General features: G+C 45.1%; 1 pseudogene; it reads left to right on the top strand.

The window, feature by feature from the left end:
• The window catches only part of LOC127190923 (survival motor neuron protein-like), a 39,159-nt pseudogene extending 18,171 nt beyond the window's left edge, over positions 1-20,988 (top strand).
• The last annotated feature ends 2,664 nt before the right edge of the window (positions 20,989-23,652 follow it).

Below are 23,652 nucleotides of genomic sequence, written 5' to 3'. Positions count from 1 at the left end.
GTTTCTGTCAAGGGCAGCACATCCTGAAGGGAGTGTGTGGTGGAGAAAATTCCTTACATGAGCAGAAAACAGAATGAGGCAGGAGATGGGGTTGCACAGTCCTTTTTAGTCTTATATTTTATATGTATGGGTGTTTTGCCTCCAAGTATGTGTGAGCACCATGTGGGCACAGTGCCCGAGGATGCTGGAAGAAGGTGTTGGATCTCCTGGGACCTGGGTCCTATATAAACAGCCATCTCTGTGGTCCCCACGCCCTGTCTCTTAAAAGGCTCATCTTCTGACAGTGCCACAGGCTGATGATTGGGACTGTAACACAGGCCTTTGGAGAACACTCATTGAAGCTGCGCTTTGGATAATCTTTTCTAAAATTCTGTATTAAAGTTGCTAATAGGTATGTGAGGGTTAATCCTGGGTGTCAGCTTGCCTGGGTCTGGAGTCAACTGAAGAGATAAGCTGTGTTCAGTCTCTCTCTCTCTCTCTCTCTCTCTCTCTCTCTCTCCCTCCCTCCCTCCCTCCCTCTCTCCCTCCTTCCTTCCCTCCCTTCCTGTCTGTCTTTCTTTTTCTTTTTCTGATTAGGTTATCTGAAGTAGGAACCTTTTGGTGAGCCAGCGTCATCATGGACTGAGCAGCTGCCAGGTTCTCAGAGTCTCAGTGTGCAGACGGTCACTGGGATACCCAGCCTCTGTGGTGTAAGGCAATCAAACCCAAAGCACCTTTGCTTACTTAACCATTTTGCTGGTCTAAGATTTCAGAAAGGAAGTTTCAAAAGACTCCCTTCCTCTCCACTTTCTTCCTCTCCGACCTCCTCCTCTTTCTTCCCTTCCTTTTCCTCCTCCTTTCCCTCCTTCCTCTCCCACCCTTTTCCTTCCCTCCCTTTTCCTTCCACGTTAAGACTTTCCCTTGGACTTCAGGTGAAGTTTTTCAGTCTTCAAGGCCCGGTGCCACAGCCCCGACACCCGCACTTCTCCACATGGCCAGAAGAGGGCAGCAGACACAAACGATTCTACGGAGCTCCTAGGCTCTGGGCGGCTTTCAGGGGGAAAACCTTAAAACGCGGATTCTGCCGAGCCTTCTGGCCTCATCCTAAGCTTTTGAAGCGCTTAATCCTCTGTAGAACACGATGTTAACGGGGAAGCCAAAAAAACTGGGAAAGGAAACACTGAAAGCAAGCCAGCCAGCAAGCAGAACAAAACCTAGGGAAGGGACACAGCAGTCCTTATTTGCACCGTGTCAAGGGGCTGGCTGGCTTCAACTAGCTGCACAGGTATTTGGGACATCCCAGTGGGTGGGCATAGCATGCTCTTGAGCAAGACTGTGCTGTCTCTAGTCTTAGAGACATCTTTCTTATGGCCTGTCCCACACCCTCCTTGAGTCTGGCCCTGATGACCGTGGCCTCTTCTCTGTGACATCTTCCGTCTCTGTTCTCTCAGCTGTTACCTCACACTCAGCCCTGGGTTTCTGTCCCATCTTCTCAAGCAGAACTCAGGCTATTCAAGGTGGTCCCCAATAAGCGAGGACCGGGGACCGTACAGCATACCAGACTCCCCATTCCTTCCTATGAGGGCAGAGCTGTTGAGCCTGTTCTATTTGTCAGCACAGGTGACAAGGGAGCTGTGGAGAGGGCAAAGGAGGCCCAGAGGCAGGCACAGCGGCCTCCATTTTCCAGGGACCACAGGGGCTTGTCTGCCAAGCATGGCTTATGGGAGAGCCCCCCGTAGAGTTCTGGAAGTGTTGTTCACTAAATTAAAAAAAAAAAAAAAAAAGATTTTATTGATTTATTATATATGAATGCTGTACTTGCATGTACACCTGTATGCCAGAAGAGGGCACTATATCACATTATAGATGGTTATGAGCCCATGTGGTTGCTGGAATTGAACTCAGGACCTCTGGAAGAACAGTGCTCTTAACCGCTGAGCCATCTCTCCAGCTCCCAGGAGCTGCGTTTTATCCTCTTACCCCTTCCTTCCTTCCTTCCTTCCTTCCTTCCTTCCTTCCTTCCTTCCTTCCTTCCTTCCTCCCTCCCCCCCCCCCCCCCCCTCCCCTCCCCTCCCTCCCTCCCTCCCTCCCTCCCTCCCTCCCTCCCTCCCTTCTTTCTTTCTTTCTTTCTTTCTTTCTTTCTTTCTTTCTCTTTTACCCCAGCTGTCCTGGAACTTGCTTTGTAGACTCATAGAGATCAGCCTGCCTCTGCCTCCCAAGTGCTGGCGCAGGGCGTGCGTTTCTTAATTGAGGTTCCCTTTTCCGGAACGACTCTAGTTGGTGTCAAATTGACATAATGTAGCCATCATGATAAGCCACAAGATCCCACAGTGATCTGCAGGCTTTTCTTAATTGTAAGTCCCTTGACCTGCTGATTCTGCTCAAACCCAACTGTCCTTATTTCTTAGGGAAGAAGGCTGGGGAAGTCGCATTGCCTCCATGCCCCATTCTCCCTATGTTCTCTGCAGCACCCTGGCTTCCTGACAGGCCAGCCAGTCTGCCTGGAGCAGATGCATGCCCAAGTGTACAACTGCAGATGGATGGAGACGCACACTTTGTCTGAGAGGAGGGACCCCACCTTCTACCGTCCTTTGGGGAGCATGGGTCACTTGCTTCAGCCTGACTCAGAAAGGTAGGAAAAACTGAGCAGGTATTTGTCCTAACCACACGGAGTAATGATGTGCTGGATTGACTTTGTCAATGTTGGGAATTGGGGAGAGAAGTGCTCTGCTCAGCTACTCCACTCCTCTTGGAAGCAGGAGGTGTGCTGACGGGGTTATGACCTCAAGGACTGTCACATCATTCTGGGAAAGTGGCTGTGCTTGGTCTGTTTTCCCCTGTGGTCCTGTACATGGATTTCAATGCTGTGACCTCAGGTCACAGGAAGAGACAAGGGCTTTCCCCATCAGGACTGACAGGTGCGGAGGCTTCTTGGGCGGGAGGGCATGGGGATGAGCCTTGGATAGGAGGGAGCTTTGGCTAGGCAAGATTTTCTGGCCATCTTTTCCTCTCATCTAGGAAGCATCAGAGAGGCAGACAGCTGCCTAATTGGGGCCTGACCTCTCTGCGGCTGAGAGTGCTGGAACCCTGGTGGGGTTGGAGAGGGGTAGGACCAGTATTTAGTAGCTTGAGCCCTGAAGCAGAAGGGCTTTGCTGTTCTCTCTAGTGTGGACCACCTCATGGGGCTCCCTTCCCTGCACCACACGTAAGGGGATTATATCAGAACAAATGGTGTGTGAAGTAGAAACAGGGTCCTGGGTTGCTTGGGCTCCCATGTGGCACGGTAGGGGGCCCTTGACTTGAGTCTCCACGGGAGAGCAACCGAGCAATGCATGTTCCTGTTGTCTGCCTCCAGCCCTGAAGTCTGCTTGGGTAGCTCAGTGGAGCCTGGATGTGCTTGCTGGCTCTGTTGCTGCCAGCTCTGCCTCCCACAGCCAGGCAAGGGACTGCTTGCCAGTGGTTTTAGGACAGGCTTCCAGCTCCCATTCTGCCTGACACTCACAAATTAACAAAAGGATGCTCTGTTAGGCTAGTTGTTAGGACTGAAGCCAGAACTTCTGTCCCTCGCACCATCTCCAGGGATAAACTGGAGGAGCACATGGCTGTTTTCTACCACATCAACCTTCAAGAGGCGGGGCTGCTCCTTAAGTACCTGCTATAGATTGAGGATGGATTTATTTAAGCCCTTCCTGCTCCTGTTTATGTTTCATTAAACTCTTTTATTGATCCTCTTAATTCTCCCCTTGCTGATTTACTTCTAGTCCCTGATTTCACACCATTCTCTGGGGCTCATTTTCAAGGGGTTTCTAACATGTGTCTGTAGCTCAGTGCCTTGGAAGCACTAGAGCCCACAGAATGGGTCAACAGCAGACACATGTCCCCTCTTATATCTCTCTCTTCCTTCTCCCCGAGGGTCAGCATTCCCCCTCTCCATGCCTATTATAAACTTGCCTTTTAAGTGCTCAAAACCAGTCATAAATTTTTTATTTTACTTTTTGTATGTGTGTGTTCATTCACATGCATGCACACATGCCCCTGTGTATGTAAGCCAGTAAACCATTCGTCAATCTCTGGTGTCATTCCTCAGGACTTGGGAGGTAGAGGCAGCCCTCCAAATACTATTTGATTGGGCAGAGATTGATTGATTCTCTAAGTTCAAGGCCAGCCTGGTCTATAGAGTGAATTCTTCCTAACTTGTGATTAAAATTGTAATGTCAAGTTTTAGTCTTATGAAAGCTACTATTGCATATGGTTTAGGATAATTACATACATGAGTTAGTAGTTACTCACCTATACATAATCTTACTTGTAGTCTTGTTAGGTACTAGTTTAGTTAATTACAGAAAGAAGTTTTATTTAGCCTTCTATAGATGTTTTCAAAGTTAAACAGATAGTAAATAGCTAGAAACAAGCAATGCTTGTCTATTCAAATATACTATACATAGATAGATGGTCTTCAAATACTTCCAAGATCTACAGAATATGACTTTTAAAGATATTTTAATAATAAAAGTCTTTTCTGGGGGCTGGAGAGATGGATCAGAGGTTAAGGGCACTGACTGCTCCTCCAGAGGTCCTGAGTTCATTTCCCAGCAACCACATGGTAGCTCACAATCATCTATCATGTGATCTGATGCTTTCTTCTGGCCTGCAGGTGTATGTACATGCAGGCAGAGCCCTGTATACATAATAGTCAAGAAATCTTTAAAAAAAAAAAAAAAGGCTTTTCTGATACACACACGTCTGCTCCTGGCAGCACCCTCAATCTACTTCAGAGAAGATGATGGGCACTGAAGAACTGCTATGTAGAGTTTGCTGAAAATGTGGCAAAGCTGGCTACTGGGCAAAAAAACCTGCCCTTACTTTGACTGTTGACAGCATGCTGTCCAAATTGTGGACAAGCAGGATACTGGGAAATTGATTACCCAACTATGCAGAGACAAGGTAGGCCAGTCCTTCAAAATTCCTGCTTCACAGATAAGTCTGTCACATATTTTGGGCTTTAAGGCTGAAGATTGGATGCCCCAACATTACAGGGGAATCTTGGGTGACTGTCCAGGCAGCCAGCAGTTTCTGCCATTTCTGTAGTTTTGGAAGCTGCTTGCTCTGCACTTCCTGTTTACTCAGGTAATATTTATCCTTCTTAAGTCTCTGATTGGGTTGACCAATAGATAGTTATAGTCTTACAGTTTTCCCTATTACGATTAAAGACATAAAATCTTAAGTTGTTTAGAATCTAAGAAAATTTTTTGGAGTCTGACAACATGTTTTTAGGTTGGTAACTGCAAGGCATGATACGAAAGTGATTTAGGCACATGAACTCTGGTGCCCCATATTTAACCATGTCCCCTGGAGGGGGAGACCTGGTGGCACTCAGAGGAAGGATAGCAGGCTACCAAGAAGAGACTTGATACCCTATGAGCATATACAGGGGGGAGGTAATCCCCTTCAGTCACAGTCATAGGGGAGGGGAGTAAGGGGAAAATAGGAGGAAAGAAAGAATGGGAGGATACAAGGGATGGGATAACAATTGAGATGTAATATGAATAAATTAATAAACTATATTAAAAAAAAAAGAAAGCGATTTAGGTACAGAACTTTGAACTAACCACAATAGGATAGACAGATAATGGAATATTTTCTCAAGGTTGCCAAATAAATAAGGACTGGAGATTGTAACGAGATTATAAATATAATTCTTACTTGTTAGTTCTCATAATTTTTTCTTGTTTTTCAAGACAGGGTTTCTCTTTGTAGCCTTGGCTGTCCTGGACTCACTTTGTAGACCAAACTAGCCTCAAACTCACAGAGCTCCTACCGCTGCCTCCCAATTGCTGGGACTATAGACATGTGTCACCACACCTGACCTTAAAGTTATTTTTACTGTATATAGTATATTGATGTTACAGAAAAAGCCTTTTTTTTTTTTTTTTGGACTGAAAGTGGGAAATGTAGTGAGAGTTTTGGTTTCTTTAAAACCCTGGTTATGTCATGTGAGTATGTTTTTGTTTTAATTTCAGGTGTGAGATAAAAGGCTACTTCATAGCAGGTGATTGTGTTTTTCCTTGTGTACTAGCAGGGGTGTGATTTTTGCTAGCTGCAGATAGTTTAATTCTGGAGACTCTGGAGAGGGTATAAATGGGAGAGCCCCAAGAGAGCCTGCAGTGGCTGCTCTTCTCCCTGCTGCTGCTGGTCCCTGCTGCTGCATTTGCTATTTCTGGATTGCTGGATTGCTGGATATTCTGATGAAGAATATTAGACTTGTCCCTAGGAACCCAACAATCCTGATCAGCAGGAAGTAATTTAAAGAGGTCTACATCTTCTTTCCTCTCTAACTTTCTTCTCTCCTACCTAGTGTTGGGGGGTTGGAAGGGATTGGGGTGGAGAAGGGTGGTAAATATAAGTAAAGTAGAAAAAAGCCCCCACCAATAAATGAGTGCTGGGATTAAAGGTGTGTACCACCACTACCTTCTCTCTCTCTCCCCCTCTTCTCTTTTATTGGGAGAAAAATTGTTGGGCAGTTTCCATAGGCTCAATTTACTATCTATCTATCTATCTATCTATCTATCTATCTATCTATCTATTTATCTATCTATCTAATTCTTTTCTCATATGTTATATCCCATCGGCTGCTTCTGTTTTTCTTTTCCTTCTTCCTTTTTCTCTTTTTTGTTTATTTATTTATTTATTTTGTTTTTTTTTTTGAGATGGTGTTTCTCTATGTAGCCTTGGCTGTCCTGGACTTGCTTTATAGACCAGGCTGGCCTCAGACTCACAGAAATCTGCCTGCCTCTGCCTCCTGATTGCTGAGATGAAAGAAAGACATGCACCACCATGCCCAGCTCAGATTTTTTTCTTTTTAAGAAAACAACCATGTAGGTTTTGTCTTTGAACCTGTTGGTGTGCCCTATCTTACATATTGCTTTTGTTGTTTTTTGTGTGTTGAACCATCCTTAAATCCCTAATATAAATCACTTGGCCAGGGAATATATAACCTTTCCCTCTAAGGTATTAGTATGCAGCCCTGGCTGCCCTGGAATTCACTATGTAGTCTAGGCTGGCCTTAAACTCACAGAGATCTGCCTCCTCTACCTTCTGAATTAGAGGCATGCGCCATTATGCTTGGCTTTAGTTTTAATATTTTGTTGAGAATTTTTACATCTATGTTTATCAGGGGTATAGGTTGATAATTTTCCGTTTTTAAAGATTTAGTTAAAAATTTTTTTTGTGTGTACAACTGTAAAGATGCATATAAAAACCAGAAGAGGGTGTTAGATCCTTTGTCACTGGAATTACATGTCATTATATATTTCCCAGCATGTGTGATGAAAACAAACTCAGGTCCTCTTCAAAAGCAGCAAGTGCTCTTAAGTGCTGAGCCAGCTCTTCAGGCCCACATTTCCCTTTTTGTTATATCATTCTCTGCTTTGTGATTATAGCAATACTAGCCTTGTCAGACTGTTTTGGCAGTTCCCCCCTTTAAACGTTTTTTGGAATTGTTAGAGGAAGAATTGGCATTGTTTCTTCTTCAAATGTTTTGTAGAGTTCTGCAGTGAAGCCATCTGGCCCTGGGCTGTTCTTTGCTGGGAGATTTTATTACTGATTCAATCTGGTTGCTCACTATTGGTTTATTCCAGTGTTTTGTGTTTTCCTTGTTCAGTTTTGGTAGATCACACATGTTCAGGAATTGGTCTATTTTCTTTTGGGTTTTCGAGTTTGCTGTTATATATTTGTTGGAAATCATTCTTAATGAACTCTTGTATTTGTATTTCTGTGCCCTCATTCTGTCCTACCTACCCCCTTTTGGTTATTAAGGGCAAAGATTTGCAATTATGTTTATCATTAAAGAAAAACCACAACTATTTGTTTCACTGATCTTTTCTTTTTAGTTTATGTTTGCTTACTATTTTAAATTTTGGCTTATTATGTTCTTTTTTAGGTCATTGAATTGTACTATTGTTTATTTGAAATCTATTAGGGTTTTTAAAACTACATTTATTTATTTGTATGTGTGTATCTGTGCATGTATGCATGTATATGCATGCTTTCACAAGGGTGTGGCAGTTAGAGGACAATTTATAGGAGTTATTTCCTTTCTCCATGTGGGCCATTGAGATTAAACTCAGGTCAAGTACCTGATAACAAGTACCTTTATGCCCTGAGCTATCTTGCTATCTCCTGTCTTTATATTTTATTTATTGTACCCCAAAATTGGTCTTGCTATGGTATTTTCACACACACATTATTGTTCTTTACTCATATTCATTCACACCACCCCTTCTCCTGCTCTCTTCCCAGATCACTGTCCTCTTTCTTCCCATTAGATAGTCCCTCTCTGACTTTATTTTGAAGGGAGAGAGAGAGAGAGAGAGAGAGAGACAGAGAGAGAGAGACAGAGAGAGAGAGAGACAGAGAGAGACAGAGAGACAGAGAGAGAGAGACAGAGAGAGACAGAGAGACAGAGAGAGAGACAGACAGACAGAGAGAGAGGAGACAGACACAGACAGAGAGACAGAGAGAGAGAGAGACAGAGAGAGAGAGGACAGACAGGAGACAGAGAGACAGAGAGAGAGCAGACGAGAGAGACAGAGAGAAGAGAGGAGAGAGACAGAGAGAGACAGAGAGAGAGAGAGAGAGAGAGAGAGAGAGGAGAGAGAGAGAAAGAGAGAGAGAGAGAGAGAGAGAGAGAGAGAGAGAGAGAGAGCATGCATGGAGATCACAGGACAAGTTACAGGGATTGGTTCTTTTCTTCTACATCTGGGACCTGGGATTTAACTCAGATTGTCAGGCTTGGCAGCACCTTTACCTGCTGAGCCATCTCACTGGCCACCCTCTGACTTCTAATTAAATCTAGATTCTGTCAGTGAAATATAACCTGTGATGTTTTCTGTTTTCTCCCCCGTTACTATCTTGGTTACCCTTCATTCTCCTTACTTCCCCTTCCAAGTTTCCCTTCTACTTTTCTATACATACTTTAATATTTCAATCCACAGTCCCCATTTGAGAAAAGACATGCTATAGTTATTTTTCAGAGTCTGGCTTATTTCTCTTAACGTGATGATCTCCAGTCTCATCCACTTTCTTGCATAGAATGTACTTTAATTATTTCCAGGCAGGATACAAATCCATTGTGTGTATTTGTCATGTTTTCTTCATCCAGCCATTCAGTCACTAATGAACATCTAAGTTGGTTTATATCTTGGCTTTTGTGAACAATGCAGCAATAAGCATGGATGTGTAATTATCTCTGCCTTCTTAGATTTATTAGGGTATTGTTCTAATTAGGTTTCTGTTGCTATGTTAAAACCCTGACTAAAACAAACTTTGGCATGAAAAGGTTTATTTTAGTGTATACTTTATATCTCATCACTGAGGGTAGCCAGGGTAGGAACTCAAGGCAGGAACCTGGAGGCAGCAACTAAAACAGAGACTATAGAAGAATGCTACTTACTGGCTTACTTCCCCTGGATGGGCTAACTACCTGTCTTATATGTACCAAGGCCACCTGCATAGGGTAGCACCACCCATAGGAGGCTGGGCCCTCCCACGTCAATCATCAATCAAGAGAATTCCCCACAGGCTGATATGATGGGGGCGACTCCTCAGTTGAGGTTCCTTTTTCCTAGATAGATGCCTCTGGTTTGTGTCAAGTTGACAACAAAACAAAACAAAACAAAAGACAAAAAAAACTAACCATTACATATTTAGCCAAGGATGATACAAATAGATTTTATGGTAGTTCAAGCCTTAGTTCTGTGAGGAGCCTCTATGTGGGTTTGCAGAGTAGCTGGCTAGACTGCATGGTCATTGAGCTCCCAAGATCCTCCTGTTTTTGTCTCTTCAGTTTTGGGGTTACAGGTACCTGCCATCACACCTGGCTCTTCATGGGTGTTCATGGGTCAGATGCCATGCTTGCCTGGCAAGCACTGTATAGGTGGGGCCATTCCTTAGACACTAATTGGTGGCTTTGATAGTGTACTGGGATATCTGTGTCCCAGGGACAGGGTATGCAGAGGCTCTTGTCCTCTGGGGCAGTACTGCTTCTACCAGTGGCTTCTTTCTCAGCATATCACAGTGCTATAACAGCCCGGCGTCTAGGGGTTGGGTGAGTTTCTGAAATGAAACTATTATGTGAACTCAAGGCTGTTGCCACAACGGGGTTCTAACCCTGTGGTGACTTTGGGACCTTCTAGTAAGTAGGAATGTCAGTGTTTGTGGTGATTGAATTTTCTAGGACTCCCCTGCTTAATTTTCCCTGAAACAAGGGGATGAATTTCCTTGGCCAGGGAGACAGGGTCACAGTTGCCAGTGGGCTATGTACTTTTTGTGTCCTGCAGGGTCCATTTGGTCACCCTTGAAGAGTAGAGGAGTGGATTTGTCTTTCTTGGGTGCTTCTACTCAGCTACCTTGGGATTTTGTATTTTAGTTATTTTGGCTCTCTTGCATTTATATTAAAATTTTTTTTACAGATTTATTTATTCTATTTTATGTGTATGAGTGTTTTGACTACATGTGTATGTGTATAGTACATATGTGCCTGGTGCCCAAGGAGTTTAGAAGAAGGTGTTAGGTCCTTTAGAACTAGAGTTAGGCATGGTTGTGAGCCACCATGTTGATGCTGGGAACTGGGCCTGAGTCCTATGCAGGAGCAGCAAGTGCTTTTAACCACTGAGCCACGTCTTGCACTTACAATTAATTAATTAATGCTTATTTATCTGTAATACATGTTCAGGTGCATGTATGTGGAGGTCTGAGGACAACTCTGGAGAGTCACTTCTCTTCTGTAACCTTGTGGAATTGAGGCAATGAATTTAGTTTTTTTTTTTTTTTGGTTTTTCGAGACAGGGTTTCTCTGTGTAGCCTTGGCCATTCTGGACTCACTTTGTAGACCAGGCTGGCCTCAAACTCACAGCGATCCGCCTGCCTCTGCCTCCCGAGTGCTGGGATTAAAGGCGTGCACCACCATGCCCGGCTGAATTTAGGTTGTTAGGCGTTATTTTCCATAAAAACGCTTGCTAGTATTAAAAACATTATTATTATTATTTATATCTACATGTGTGTTTGTATGTATATGTGCTTGTGCCTGAGGTTGGGGGCATCCCCTGGAGTTGGAGTTACAAGCAGTTGTAAGCTGCCTTATGTGGGTGCTGGGGATTGAACTTGGGCCCTCTGCAGGAGCAATACATGTTCAAAACCACTGAGCCATCTCTCCAGCCCGTTTGCTAGGATTTTGATGGGTTTTGTTGACTCCATGAGTCTACTTGGAGAGAATAGATATGTTTATGATATTATGTCTTTTTATAATGTAGCCAGCTTTAGAGTGTTGGCTTTGGTCAAGTCCCCTGGGGACATCATTAGTTGAAAACCAAGTTGCATGTTACTTCTTCCTAGCTTGGGGGTTCCCAGACCAACTTGGATTATATAAACTTGAGCCCAAAATCTGTGTGAAGGCAGGGTTATGGTTATGGATTCCCAGGGAAGTGTCTGTTTATTTGTCAATCGAATTATTTATTTTCTATCTAAAGGGAAAGCTATGTTTTCTCTCTTTCTCTCTCTCTTTTTTTATTATCAAATTGGTTGGTGAGAGATTTTTTCCCCCAAGTTCATATCTTCGTTGTTAGATTTCACTCTGTGTGAGCATCAAGCCCCAATTCTCATAGCGCTTACCAATTCCCCATCCTCCTGACCAGGTTGTTACAGTAAAAGCTAATATGAGTTTTTTGGAGGCTTCTAGGAAGTACCATGAAGTTCTGTAAAACTTCATCGTGATTGAAAGGGGTGCTCATAGTAGTTATGTAGCATTTCCTGGTGTTCATCTTTAAAATTTTTTATTTTTATTTATGTGTATGTATATGTATGCCTATGTGTGTGCATGTAGGCTCAGAAGAAACCATTGAATCCCTTGGAGCTGGAGTCTCCTTCCTCCCTCCCTCCCTCCCTCCCTCCCTCCCTTCCTTCTTTCCTTCTTTGAGACAAGGTCTCACTAAGTTCCTGGCTGTCCTAGAACTTCCTATATTAAGCAGCTGGCCTCCAACTCACAGATCCACCTGCCTTCACCTCCTCTGTATTTATCATAAAGTCAGCAGTGTTCTTACATGTAGGTCACTTCTTTTCACAAGTAGTAATAGCACAGATACACAGATAGAGCATTTTCTCATCTTGGGATATTCGTTTTCTTAGATCACCTGCATTTTCATTCTTTAAAAAAAATCTTTCAATTTATTGATCACACTGTCTTTTGATGATTTTATGCACAGTGCATTCTGTTTACTTTTGTCCCACCCTCCACTCATGTCATTCATCCTCCTCCCTTTCCCATATTTAAGCTTTTTAATTTTGTTTTCACCCACAGATTTTAACCAGGATGGTCTGTATGGCCATGGGTATAACCTGGTGGGCCCAGTGTCTGGCTCACTAAAGGCAATGGTGATCCCTACCCAGAATCCATCAGTTGTCAACAGTTCAGCAGGGAGGGGTAAAGCCCTAGGAACCTCTCTTCAATCCACCATTGTCTCTTGACAACAAGCCCAGTTTTGTGCATGAATTTTGTTGTTGTTGTTGTGGTTGGTTTTTTGAGACAAGGTTTCTCTGTGTAGCCTTGGCTGTGCTGGATTTGCTCTGTAGACCAGGCTGGCCTCGAACTCACAGAGATCTGCCTGCCTCTGCCTCCTGGAGTGCTGGGATTACAGGCGTGCACCACACAGCAGAGGCAAGAGGCAACTTGGGCCAATGGGCAGGGTCAGGGAATGGGCAGAAAATGCTGAGACAAGTGTGATTAGGTATCAAGGGTGGAGGACAAAGGGCTTGGTTTTCTGTCTCAGGTGCACATGTCCTCATAAATTGGTGCAGAGGACTAAGAGTCCATCCAGTGGCTCTGGAGAACGTGTAATCAAGATGGATCAGAGGAGCCCAATTGAAGCTCCGAGCTCACAGAGGCACAAGCTAATGGAATGTACAGAATGGTACCAGTACCCATCTCGAAAGCCCTGCTAGTATGATGTCTGCTGTGCTCTGTCTGACACTTGGGGTTGTTACTGTTGAGCATTTTACTTTATTCTACCATTTCCTCTTAGAGATGTGGGCTGTATGTGTCACCCGAATTCTTATTGCAATGGGCATAGAGGCTAATATCAGTTGTCCACTTGAGAAGATTTAGAATCACCTAGGAGACCAGCCTCTGGCCATGGCTGTGAGAGATCTTTCTCTCTGCTCTCCTCTCTTTTTTTCTCTCTTGGAAATTAGTGCCTGGTGGCCCTTTAAAAAAAAAAAAAAAAAAAAAGAACACCTTATTTCTTTCCTTTGTCAAGTAGGTGCAGGACCACATTTCCTAGGAAGAATATTCAGCCCTAATTGTAGTCTTGTTTAACGAGGGATGGGTCTTGCTAAATACTGCTACATTTTTAATTCCCCTCCCTGTCCCCAGTGCCGTGATAGCGGTGAGGCTTCAGGAAGAACAGCAGCGATTTTCATTCTGCTCTACTATTTCCGAGGCAAACCTGGAGCAAGTTGCTGATATTTGAATGAATTGACATGGGCCTGATGTCAGGAAGATGTGGGTCTTGCTCTTTGTTTGGATGTTTCTTTCTGTGTATTGGACGGGGAGAAGGGCAAATGTTCCCACTGGTGGGAGACTCTCTACCCTGGGGAGATGTAAATGAGACCTCCCCATAAGGTCTGAGTGACAAGCCAAGGTATGAGTCCACCAGAGTTCTACCCTGAGGAACCAGCGAGATCATTGAGCTTACAGAATGTGGGTGACAGGTTACCAGTAGGAGTGTGGGCGAACCCCAAAGTGGCTGCATTGGGACGACTTCACCAAGCATGAATGATGGCTTACTCACAGTAACCGATGATTGCTTTTCTTTAGGCTGGCCTCGAACTCACAGCAATCCACCTGCCTCTGCCTCCTCTGATCTTTTGCAAGCAGGCACAGCTGCTTTGACGAATACAGCAGCTGCTTTGCTTGGAGAATGGTGTTCTACAGCACTGTATTGAAGAGGAAAGATTTAGCCATGTAAGAAAAGCTTAAGGTGGGGTTGTGGGGGAGAGACAGCCTGTGTTGTTTAGTTTTTGTCAATTTGATAAAAACTAGAGTTACCTGGGAAGAAGGACCCTCAAGAAGAGGCCTTCCGTTGTGTGTAGTGACACATGCCTTTAATCCTAGCACTTGAGGGGGGCAGAGGCATGAGGATCTCTGCGAGTTCAAGGCCAGCTTGGTCTACATAGTGAGTTCTAGGAGAGCCAAAACTATAGTGAGATCCTATCTCAAGAAAACAAAACAAAACAACAGCAACAACAAACCCAAAAAACTCCTAACAAACAAACAAACAAACAAACAACATAACAAAAGGAGGATGCCTCCATTAGACTGACCTGTAGGCAAGTCTGTGTGGTATTTTCTTGACTGATGTAGAAGGACCCAGCACACTGTGAGTGGTCCTGGGGTGTATAAAGAAGCAAGATGAGAGATCCACAGGAACAAGTCTGTAAGTAGTGTTTCTCCGTGGTCTCTACTTCTGTTTGTGACTCAACAGATTTCCTGCCCTGACTCCTCTCAGTGATGGACTATAAACTGTGGGCTGAGATGAACGCTTACCTTTCCAAGTTGCTTTTGGTCATGTTTGTCAAGTAAGAGAAAGCAAAGTAGTGGGGCTTCTGTTTTGGGCTTTACTGATTTTCTCATCAATGGGTAACTGTTTGGCCTGGCTAGTATGAAAAACACTATGAAAATGCAGTGATACTTATGGATGTGTAAGTATCTCTGTGTTCTGCTAACACAGGTTCCTTTAGGAATCTACCCAGGCGTGATAGGGATGGGTCATATGTTAGTTCAAGATGGAACTATCTTCTTTTGTTGGGTGTTTTTTCACAGTGCTGAGAATGGTTTGGTAGCTCAAGGGCCATACTTTCCACATACCAATTGGCCCCCTGAAGCTGCGCACTATGGGGAGATTAGGAAGTCAACTTCCATCACAGAAAAAGAAAAGTTGGACAAGGCAGGTAGTAGCCTAGATCAGGACCAAACTTTTCAACACAGTAGAGGCTCTGCCTTGTAAGGATGTGCTCTGTGGTGGTTTGCATTGGTGTGGCCCCATAGACTCCTGTGTTTGAATGCTTGGCCCTTAGGGAGTGGCACTACGAGGAGGTGTGTGGCCTTGTTGGGGTATGAAGTGTGTCACTGTGGGAGTGGACTTGAGGTCTCCTATGTTCAAGCTATACTCAGTGTGGCACACAGTCTCCTTCTGCTGCCTGTGGATCAAGATGTAGAACTCTCAGCTCCTTCTCCAGCACCATGTCTGCCTGTATGCCACTATGCTTTCTGCCATAATGATAATGAACTAAAGTTCTGAAGCTGTAAGCCAGCCCCAATACATGTTTTCCTTTATAAGAGTTGCCTTGGTCATGGTGTCTCTTCACAGCAATAAAATCCCAAGACAAGCTCTCAAAAGCCTATTCCGGGGATGGAACCCAGAGCCTCACGTATAGTTTATGGCGGGCAAGGGCTTCACTTACTGAGCTTTATTTTTAGCTAAAAATATTCTTCTTTTTTTTAAAACTCCTCTTTCTTCTTCCCTTTCTTCTCATTTTTCATCTCTCCCTCTTCTACCTTCCTTTATCTCCAGTAGGGTTCTGCTGGAAAGATAGAAGACTGAGGCTTCCAGATAGCCTCTGAACTTGGTACATAGCAATGGCACTCTGTTTCTCAGAGCTATTCCCTTTCTGAACCCTAGAATCTCTAAGGAGCATCACATACCCCTCAGGAAAGACTACAGGCCCAACAATCTCCTGATAGAACCTGTTCAGTAAGCACCTAGGAATTCCTGGAATACCGCACCCTATGCTAAGGAGATCCTAGCCTCTAGCAAATGACCTTTAATTCTACCTAGAAGTTCTTCCCTCACCCATACGATAATTAAGTGCTGTGTTTTCTTTCTTGTGATAGGACCTCTTCTTACTGTGTGTTGATTAAGTATCGTGGCACCTCTAGGCTGAGCAAATCAGACACATTCACCCACAAACCCCTCCCTACCGTCCAAGGTTTATAAATAAAGGTAGGCTGGCTTGCTCGCTGGTGCTCATGACATTCCTCTTCCAGGATCATGCAAAACTTCATTTATTCTGGGGAAGAATCACCACTGGATGCCTGGGGCTTGATTGTTGGTCAAGACAGTGATAGTGAAGCTGCCTTGGCAGCAGCTGAAACCCACTCCATTGCCACTAGGCCACTAGCTCAGTGCTGACCTGCTGGTGAAGCACCGCCAGGCCTGCGTCTCACCAGACCCGCCTTTCAGCCTGTTTCGGACATCCATCTGCCTTCTTTGCTGTGCTCAGCACAGCAGCTTGACAAAGGGCTACAACACTTTTGGTATCATCATGGGCTTATGGAGCTCCTGAGTCTCCACTGCCTTCTGATACCAGCAATTTTATTCTAAAAAAGCTAAATTATAACAGCTGGTGGAAAATCATTTCCATATCCCCCTGTGAGACTGGGAGCCTCACCTAGCACGCGAGCCTCATCCTAAAGTGCTCTAGTCATTCCTGAGATAGAAATGCGACCTTTGACCTTGAAATATGCCTGTTCTTGAGAAGCAAGTGGCACCTGGATCAGTCCACCAGACATGGAACCCAGGCTACTTGCCAGACTATGAGCAACAATTTTACCTTCCTCCTCTTATGTCTTTTTGACAGTGCTGGATCCAAAGCCTTGGACATGCTAAGCAAGTGTACTATTGAGTTACTTCTGAAGGCTTCAGGACCTAGTTGTTGAAGGTGGAAGTTCAGAGGTAAGGGTGTGAGGGATGGCTTACCAGTGCTGCTGCTGCACATACTGCCTGGGTGTCTGTTAGGTGGTTACTGGTTTAGTGGTGTTCTAGTTATACAATTCCTAGCCTTTTAAATGCGTGTGCATGCGTGTGCATGCGTGTGCATGCGTGTGCATGCGTGTGCATGCATGACTGAGCATGGGTATGTTGGTGCATGCTCATGTGTGTGCAAGACAGAGGATAACCTTGGATGTAATTCCGTCAGTGTGCACCTTGGTTTTTTGAGACAGGGTCTCGCTTTCACTTGGAACTCAACTGATTTTGTTATGCTGGCTGGTCAGCAAGCTGCAGTACACGCTTGCTTCTGCTTCTCCAGTGCCAAGGCTATATACACATACCATCATGCCTTCCATTTTTATATATGTTTTGGAGATTGAGGTCAGGTCTTCATGCTTTTCTAATGCATGTGTGGCAATCAAGCATGTTAGAAACTGAAGCATCTTCCCAGCTGAAGTTCCTAGATTTTGATTGGTCTATTTATCATATCTACTATCTTCCTCCAAAAAATAGTTTTTCTTGTGTGTGGTTTTGTAGAGCACAGCTGGTTTTAATATATTTTTTTTTACTATTTTAAATTGTATGTATGTATGTATGTATGTATGTATGTATGTATGTATGTATGTATACATAAGTACTTGGTGCTTGTGGAGGCCAGTGGTGTCAGAGTCTCTTGGAACTAGAGTTACAGGCAGTTCTAAGCCTCCTGGCATAGGTATTAGGAACAGAACTCAGGTCCTCTGCAAGAGCAGTACATATTCCTAACCATTAAGCTGTTTGTTCAAACCCATGTCACTTAGCGCAGCATCTCTCACAGGAGTTATTTGAATACCCGAGGGACCTTAGGCAGTGCCCCTGAGAGAATGACTCAGGGTGAGAGTGGCATATGCTATTCAGCTGTTCTTTAGGTTGGCTCAGATTGGAGGCCAAGATACTGATAGGGATACCTTAAAGTCATACCAGTTCAGGCCAGCTCCATGAATTTGTGTTTACAGTGTCTTCAGGCACTCCATTAACATGCTGGAGCTGGCTTAGGCTAGCCCAGGAGAGCTGACTAGTCAAGTTCAGCACTGGACATGGTATTGTACATGTACCTTTAATCTCAGTACCCAGGAATCAGAGACAAGCTGATATCCCTGAGTTCTCGGCCAGCTTGGTCTGAATAAAGAGTTTGAGGCCAGATAGAATTTGTAAGCCAGTAGTTATGCTTGGTCCTTATTAAAAGTTAAGTGACATGGCCAGGTGAGAGCTTGAGATTATTCTGGGATGGCTCCAGTGAGACCCCAGATGATGGTTAATAAAATCATTAATGTGACAGGATCTAGGATCACCTTGGAAACAAACATCTTGACACATCTATAAGGAGTTTCTAGCTAGGGTTAGCTGAGGTGCGTAGACTCACTCTGACTTTGGGTAGCATAATCCCTGGTCTTCCTGACTCTGTTTCCTGACTGTAGATGGACTGTGACTAGCTGCCTCATATTCCTGCTGCCATGACTTCTTTATCATGATGGGATGTATTGTCAAACTGTGAGCCAGAATAAACCCTTCCTTAAATTGTTACCAGGTACCTCATCACAGCAACTAGCCTACCTGTCTCAAAGAAAAAAAAAACCAGCTAGGGTGTTTGCTAGTATGTCCAAGGCCCTGAATTGTGTGTGTGTGTGTGTGTGTGTGTGTGTGTGTGTGTGCGAGCATGTGTATGTGTGAAAATACATATTATGAATAAAGAAAAAATAAATCACATGATACAAACTTCAATTATACATACTACAATTTAAAAAGATAATAAATATTCAAGCCACACCCATTTCTAATTATTTTAACATTAGATTGCTCTGAGGTTATTACATCAACTGTAACTCTACGGCAGAAGTATTTTTCATGCTAGTTCGTGTGTGTGTGTGTGTGTGTGTGTGTGTGTGTGTATGTGTGGCCAGAGTTCAATCTTGGGTAATATTTCCCAGGTGCCATCGTCTCTACTTTTTAGGACAGGGTCTCTCACTGTCCTGAAACTCACCCTTTCAGCTAACCTTTCTGGTCAATGAGCCCCAGGGATCTTCCTAGCTCTGTTTCTCCAGGGATGGTAATACACCATGCCAGGCTTTTGTTTGGATCTTTGGGCTCTGACTCAGTTCCTCATGCTTGCATGGTAAGTACTTTACAGGCTAAGCTACCCCCTCAGCCTCCAGGTCTCTTTATTCATTTCCTTTTGTATTTCTGTGACCAAATATATAACAGAAACAGCAACATGGAGGAATTATCTATTTGGGGGTCAAGGTTTCAGAGGATTCAGTGCATGGTTGCTTGGTCCATGGGCCTGGGTACAAAGAGGAGGGCTGCTCCCTTCCTAGCTGATCAGGGAGCAGAGGAGGAGAATATCGGTCCTCTGGGAGCATCCTTACTTCCTCCTTTGGTTGCATCCAGGCCCCCAGCACATGGGATGGTGGTACCCACATTCATCTTTCTCCCTTAACTCTTCCTCCAGAGACATCATCAGATACAAGTCTCACCAGCCTCCCTGGGGAATCCAAGTGCTTTCAATAACAGCGAAGGGTAAATATCGACACATAGAATCTCGCATGGCTAAGAGGGTGTAAATGGGCATATTTATACCACAGGAACTGGCAAGCATACAGAATGGGGAGTCTTCTATTATCAGGACTTAGAAGACAAACGTGGGGTTGCTGGACCCCTTCATTTGTTCTTTCCAGTGTGCACCAAATTACCTCTCCTTTATATGCTTTTCACCAAGAAAAAAAATGTTGTGGCTTTCCCTCTCCAGTCTCAAAAGCCCACTTGTAAAAATATTCCTAGCCCACCACCGTGTAGCAGCCTTTCAAGGTGGGTGAAAGGGTATGACTTTCTGTAGCCACTGTAAAACACACACACACACACACACACACACACAGACACACACACACACTCAGGGACATGTCCTTGAAGTACATGATTTCTAGACATGCTGTCTAGATTATCTACTTTCCTTGTTCTTGTGACAAAATTCCTGATAAGAGCAACTTAAGAGCCTGGTGACGGGCAGTGGCAGCGCAGTCTTGGGACAGGAATATGTGGCGCTGTTGTGCCCTGGCACAGGCCAGAGCAATGGGTCCAAAATCTGGAATAATGCAACATTGATAAAGGATCATGATAAAGATGTAGCTTCCTAGGCCTGTCGTGGTGGCTCACACCGTTAGTCCCAGCACTCTGGAGGCAGAGGTAGGCAGACTTCTGTGAGGTAGAGGCCAGCCTGGTCTACAGAGCAAGTCCAAGACAGCCAGGGATATATTACACAGAGAATCCCTGTCTCAAAAACCCAAAACAAAAGGAAAGCAAGCTATGGCTTTCTTTAAGGGTTCTCTAAGGAATGGTGCATTTATGGAACCAGATAATCCAAAAGGCACAGCTACAAGAACACCTTCTGAGAAGACTAAAAACCCAAAGAGGGATGCTGCAATTTCTTAGAAGATAGTAGAAAGTTGGTGATAAATGTGATACCCTATTAGCATATACAGGGGGAGGAGGTCCCCCTCAGTCACAGTCATAGGGGAGGGGAGTAAGGGGAAAATGGGAGGGAGGGAGGAATGGGAGGATACAAGGGATGGGATAACAGTTGAGATGTAATATGAATAAATTAATAAACTATATTAAAAATGTTCTTCCGTTTGGTCAGAAGGCGGCTGTGCTTACCCACCTACCACTACTTGAGTTGACTTTAAGAGGGAAACCTGTGTTGTGGTTTATACTGGATATGGAAACAGAGCAGAGCAAAATCTGTCTGATCTACTTTCCACAACCTGTGTAGTAGCTATGAACACAGAACTGAGCACTCAGGAGAATGAAGATGAAAGTCAGGCTTCCTCTAGATCTCCTGGAAGTAAACCACATTTGTACAAAGCTGCTCTGCACAACTCACTTCTCCTTCCAGCACTTCCATTGCCAGGGTTGGGATTGGGACCAGGAAAACCAAGTTGAAGATTCAATGGCTCACCACTGGGACCACCTCCATGTCCGCTTCTTGCCATGTTGGATGCCTCTATTCTATTTGGGACCACCTATAAATCCCCCACTACCTCCTATATCTTCAGATTGTTCTGATGACACTGATGCTCTGGGAAGTATGTTAATCTCTCAGTACAGGAGTGGCTGTCATACTGGCTATTTATGGGTTTCAGACAAAAAAAAAAAAAAAAAAAAAAAAAAAAAAGGAAAATGTTTACATGTAAATTATGAAGTTCAGCTCTCTCACAAGAACTTGGTATGTTGGTGTCCCTTGTTGATATGAACAGAAGTCTCATTGTCATCTTTCTGGATGCTTGGTTGAGTGGTTCATTATCAGCTTTTTCCTATTCTGGGTTTCTGTACCTAAATTACCAGAGAAGCACAATCAGTTTGAGGGACCATATGGTGGAAATGTGGGTGTATGGACATCACCCCTCTAAAATTGTGATTGAGCACAGTTTCTCAGTATGTCAAGATTTTTATGGATTCCTTTAAAGAGAAATAGAAATCCTTCTTTTGCAAAAGAAAAAGATGCAAGTTAAGGGAGGAAGGGCTTGTTTTGACTAACAGTTTGAGGGTTTACAGTCCACTGTGCAGAAGTAGCTGCTCATGTGTGCCTGCAGTCAGAAAACAGACGCGCACTGGTGCTCTGCTCACTTTCTCTCCCCCCTCCCCTTAAAAACAGTTTTATTGATTCTTTGTGAGTTTCACATCATGCACCCCAGTCCTGCTCATCTCCCCATCCTCTCGTATCCACCCTTTGCTCTTGCAAATTCTCCCACAAATAACACACACACACACACACACACACACACACACACACACACACACACAACCAAACCAAACCTCAAACAAAACAAAGCACAGAAAAACATTTTGTTGTGGAAGCTGTAGCACGTCAGTGTGTCACACAGTATGTCCCTTTGTCCATACGTCTTCATGTGCAAATGTTCGTTGCAATGAGTCATTGGTCTTGTTAGAATGTCTGTGACGTTCATGACAGAATCAGTATTGGATCCTCGTTAGGCCTCCTCCCAGTTATTCTGTTGTTGCCTTGTGTCTTGGAGATCCTGCAGCTTTGGATCAGCAGGACTGGCCTTTTCATGAACCAACCATTTGCAGATGAGATAGATTTTGGGGTGGGCCAACTCAGAGCTGGCCAGCCTGCTGGCTCTCCCTTATCCGCACCACCAGGGTGAGCTCTCTAGCACTGTTTCACCTAGGCTGTCCAATGCTGCTGTTGCTACCTGCAGGAGGCAGGGTCAGCTCTCCTGATCTCATGTCCTCAGGGATGGCTAACCAGGGTCCAGGCTCCAGGGTTAACTCCACTGTGCTGCCCAGTCAAAGCATAAGGCCCATTTTTCCAAGTGCTACAGCCTGCCAGGGGCTAGGCCAGCTCTCTTTGCTCTTAGACCCAACCTAGCCTAGGTTGCCTGCACTCCCTCTACCAGGGCCAACTCTATTGTGCTGCCCAGGCGAAGTGCAGGGCCTGAGTGCTGCAGCTGACAAGTGACAGAGCCAGTTCACCCACTCTTATGATCCCAAGCCAGCTCTCCTTACTGCTAAAGGTGATGAGGGGTGAGGAGGTGGGCTAGGACTTCACCCCCACACTCCATGCCATGTCATGGCAGATGAGTTGTAGGGCCAGCTCTCCTGTGCTCTCACCCTCAGGGCTGGCTCAGCTGCCGCTCCCCTCCCCACCTCCATCCACTGCGTTGCTTTCACGAGGTTCAGGGCCTGCTCTAGCGAGTGCTAGGCACAGCCAATGGACATCCACGTGGTCCATGGCGGCCGCCCTGACTGGAGACATCTCCATGTTTTCTAGGGGCAATAGGAACCATGGTCATCGACACTGACCCCTACTACTCCTTAGCCAGGGACCCAAACATAGCCCCCAGTGGCAGCTTAGCTTTGGACCGCACCATGGATCCAGATGGCGGGTGTGGCCACTCACAACAGGTTACCGCTCCTCTCCACTCTCGACTCTCCAGATCCATTTCTCTTCATAATGCCCAAGCAGCTTCATTCGTCCCCCCCCCCCCGTTTCCTATCTGTTCAGCACACACTTGCACATTGTGTTGGCTCCCGCTGCAGGCTGGCCACACGGCTGATGGGCCCCTGGGTGATGTTATCTGTACGACATCCTTTGTCTGAGCTGTGTGCGCTGTGATGCAGGTTGCCCGTGCCCACCTGTATTGGTGCAGGAGGTAGGTCTGTGGGTGGCAAGGCAGTCCGGGTCCGCGGGTCTTTTTCTTCCTCCTCCCTCACTGTACTGTTTGGTAGTAGGTGGGACTCTGTGTCTTTGGCCTGCCTGCGCCGAGGAGCGGAGGGCAGTCTGTGGATATCTTTCCCTCCCTGCACCTCGTGGCATGGCAGAATACAGGTCTCTGATTTCCTCCTTCCGCACTCACTGCACTGCCTGGATTTGATTTGGTTTGATTTCTATGTGTCTGAGGTATAAAACAGCTTTGGTCACCAAGCCAGGAATCAAGCTGGGATGAACAAAGGATTGCATCCGCTCTGCCCTTGACTGATATAAGAACACCACCCCATTGCTGAGGGGTGGTGGGGTGGTGGTAGTGATGGTGGTGGATGGCGGGAGGGGGTAGTGGGGTGGTGGGGAGGGGGAGGGGAGGACAACACGGCAACTCGTGAGACACGTATGCAGACGTACGTGAGCCCCCCTTTCTCCTTTTTGTTAAGTCCAGGATCCCAGCTTACTGAATGCTGCCACCTATTTTGACAATGGGTGTTCCCATTTCAGTTAACCCAGTCTCAAATCTTCCTTTCAGACATGCTCAGAGATGTGTTTCCGCTGTGATTCTAAATCCCCACTGTACTGACAGGACTG

Source organism: Acomys russatus, chromosome 6, assembly GCF_903995435.1.
Source record: "Acomys russatus chromosome 6, mAcoRus1.1, whole genome shotgun sequence".
Lineage (NCBI taxonomy): Eukaryota > Metazoa > Chordata > Mammalia > Rodentia > Muridae > Acomys > Acomys russatus.
This window is presented reverse-complemented; position numbering and strand designations above follow the sequence as displayed.